This window comes from Orbicella faveolata, unplaced genomic scaffold, assembly GCF_042242905.1.
Source record: "Orbicella faveolata isolate gen_17 unplaced genomic scaffold, um_ofav_v1 contig_47, whole genome shotgun sequence".
NCBI classification, from domain to species: Eukaryota; Metazoa; Cnidaria; class Anthozoa; order Scleractinia; family Merulinidae; genus Orbicella; species Orbicella faveolata.
The window spans coordinates 1,129,411-1,133,111 of record NW_028301577.1 but is presented as its reverse complement, the minus strand read 5'-3'; positions in this window follow the sequence as shown (position 1 = coordinate 1,133,111).

Here is a 3,701-nt window from a genome sequence, read left to right as displayed (position 1 = left end):
TATCGCTAAACGCGCGAAAACACGCGCGTGAAAAAAAGATATAAATGGGCGAGAATCTTTAACACAGGCATTGCCAAAGCGACAGACTTCCACAAGTAAAATACGCGTGTGTAGCTTTGACAAAGGGCCAAATGTAGCATCTTTAAAAAGTCCAGTAAGCATAGTTTGAGATCACGACACCAAAATCGCGTGTGGCGCATCTCTAAACGGGCGAAAAGACGCGAGAGAAAAAAATATAAATGGGCGAGAATCTCCATCCCAAGCATTGTCCAAAGCGACAGACTTCCACAAGTGAAATACACGTGTGTGGATTTGGGGGAGGGCCAAATCTAGCATTTTTAAAGAGCCCCGTAAGCGTGCCTTGGGATCCCCAAAAACGCGAGTGTGGCGCATCTCTAATTGCGCGAGAACTTACGAGAGAAAAGAAATTTGATATCGACGAGAATATCTTACCCAAGCACTGTCCAAATCGAAAGACTCCCACAAGTAAAAAATACCTATATGTAAACTGAAGAGAGGGCCAAAACTAGCAACTTTAAAAAGTGCAGTGAGCATAGTTTAAGGTCCCGACACCAAAAGTTCGAGTGTGCCGCATAGCTAAACGTGCGAGAAAAGACAAGGGAAAAGTAAATTGACATCGTTAAAAACATCCACCCAAGCACTGTTCAAATCGATAGACTTCCACAAGTGAAATACACGTTGGAGATTTGGAAGAGAGCTAAAACTAACACCTTTAAAAGGCGGGGTAAGCAAAGTTTGGGATCCCCACATGTAAAACGCGAGTGTGCCGCCTTGCTTAACGTGCGAGAACACGCGAGAGAAAAGAAAATTGACATGGGAAAGAATATCTAACCCAAGCACTGTCCAAATCGATAGACTTCCACAAGTGAAATACACTTGTGTAGATTTGGGGGAGGGCCAAAACTAGCATTTTTAAAGAGCCCCGTAAGCATAGTTTGGGATCCCCACACAAAGAACGTGAGTGTGCCGCATCGCTAGACGCGCGAAAACATGCGAGTGAAAAAAAGATATAAATGGGCGAGTATCTTTAAGCCAAGCATTGTTTAAAGCGACAGACTTCCACAAGTGAAATACACGTGTGTAGATTTGGGGAAGGGCTAAAAGTCGCATCTTTAAAAAGTTAGCATTGGTTAAGATCCCCGCACCTAAAACGCGGGTGTGGCGGATCTCTAAACGCGCGAGAACTTAGAGGAAAAAGAAAGTTGATATGGGCGAGAATCTCTTACCCAAGCACTGTCCAAATCGATAGACTTCCACAAGTGAAATACACGTGTGCAGATTTGGGGGAGGGTTAAGAGTAGCATCTTTAAAAAGTTAGATAAGCATTGGTTGGGATCCCCGCACCTAAAAGGAGATTGCAGCGCATGTTTAAACGCGCGAGAACTTACGAGAGAAAGTAAAGTTGATACGGGCGAGAATCCCTCACCCAAGTACTTTCCAAATCGAAAGACTCCCACAAGTGAAATACACGTGTGTAGATTTGGAGGAGGGCAAAAAGTAGCATGTTTAAAAAGTTAGGTAAGCATTGGTTGGGATCCCTGCACCTAAAACGCGAGTGTGACGCATCTGTAAACGCGCGAGAACTTGCGAGAGAAAAGATAGCTGATATGGGCGAGAATCTCTCACCCCATGAGGGGACGCAAATGACTTCTACTGTAAGTATCTCTTCCTGGTGTTTTATTTTATTTTTTTTAATTCTATGAAAACAGGGCTGTATTTCTCTAAGGCTGTGGGTGTAATTCGTAAAAACACTGAGCTCTTATAAATCGTTTAGAAATTCTTCGTTCCAGTTCAAATTTATGTTGCTGGCACATGGGTAGGCACTTAATATGTAGACCGTGATGTAAGATACCTTAAACTATTTTTACTGTTCATGATGCACTACTACGTTAGTCTGCCTTATAAATATTTGACTGCTCTGGTCGAGTTTTTCATTTCAATACGATCAAACATTCTTTTAATGCGTTCCTGTTAAAATGATGCAAAGTTGTCAATTTTAGTAATTTCAATTTGAAGAAAAGGTCCTGTTAGTACCTTCTTGTTACTTGATGAAAATTTTACGGGGTTTGTTTTACCAGGGCGCCTCATGACGCCTCCTGGAATAAGCTATACCTTCCCTAGTTAAATCGTCATCAGTTTATCTTACGTTATTCAGGTTATTGATTGGAGAAATAATTATACTTTTGAACCTTAGTTCCTCTATTTTCAGGGGATGGGGGGTGGGCTCACTTCTTTCGGAGGTCGTCACTTGCGGACTTTTACGATTCGTTGCGTGTACGAGCCATTGGCCAAGTGATTGGCCAAGCCATTGGTAGCCGTGCATGGTCACCTAAAGCACTGACAATCTATCTTAGCTCCATGTACTAAGTTTCTCCTCGCGCTTTTTTTTGTTTGCCCTCGGCTGTGTAATTGTGCGATATTTTCTACACAATAACTTCAATTGCCGAGCATGATAATACTGCACGTGGCTCCCACTGCCAACGACATACTCAGACAAGTATTTCAGATCATCTGGGTTTTTATTCCTTAAGATCTGTTTTAGATTGATTAATCAAACGCTCCTTTACGCCCGGACAAGCATCTCGATGCAAGCTCAGAGTTTATTGTGATGGCTTTCATTGGGTAAACAAGACATTTACGTCTGCTCGCCGCGCTCAACATCCATTCGTAGGCACTTAGGTATCTTTAAGTTCAATTCGTAGATCTGAACTTGGTTCAGGGGGAGAAGCAGAGGAAGGTTCATGTTGTGTAATTCGTCCATCATTGCGGGATTACTTGATTTATCGGCATTCTCCGGTTTTGTCCGCTCACGTTTTTTACCTGCCCAAGTCTTTCTTCACGTGTGTTTAGATGTGATCCGATATATAATGACCTTGTTTTGTTCCAGATTATTGGCGTCGGTGGAGTCCACCATCATTTGAAAGCATCGGGAATGACTCGACCGCACTATTTACTCTTAAAGCACTATTAATATCGTGACTTCATTTTAAAGCTTGTCTCATATTCCATCGGCCCTTACTGGTTTATTTCACATGTCACTGAAACAGATTATGACGCCTTCCCTGGCCGCAAGACGAAGAACCCTAGTGAGTATGTAAGGAATGCTAGGAAAATTTCCTACCATTTCTCTGCGGTACTTACTGTAGAAGCCCCGTGCATCCCGTCATGTGGGTAAAGCTCGGGAAATTCCTCAACTAGAAAAGAAAAATGATTTTTGCAATCGGTTAGGATTTTCAGGGAAGCATAGAATACTGTCAAGAGGTTTGAAAATCTCCCGGGGGTACCCATATAAAGTTCTGCCTTAGGGGAGGCTTCGCCCCAAGGTCCACTCCCTTACCCATTTGTATACTATTTTGACAGAGAAGGCACCCCTCTCGTCTACCTTTGATTGAAAAAGGTATTCCTTTCGCATACTTTCATAACTGGCCTGTACTATGAATAAATCGCCAAAATTGGAAGTCTTCTTGTCATTTTCACTTAGTATCTAGTAAATGAAATGGTACAGCCATAAGGTGCGTCTGTTCAAAGGCCCTTTAAAAGAAGTAAATGACAAGTTTTCCTACCCCTTCATACACCTCAACTTGTGAAATCCCTACCTTTTCACATACCTGAAACCTGAAAACGGTACCTCTTTCTGGCGGAGCCTCGCCGTATGGGCCATTGTAGGGGTGGGGGGGGGG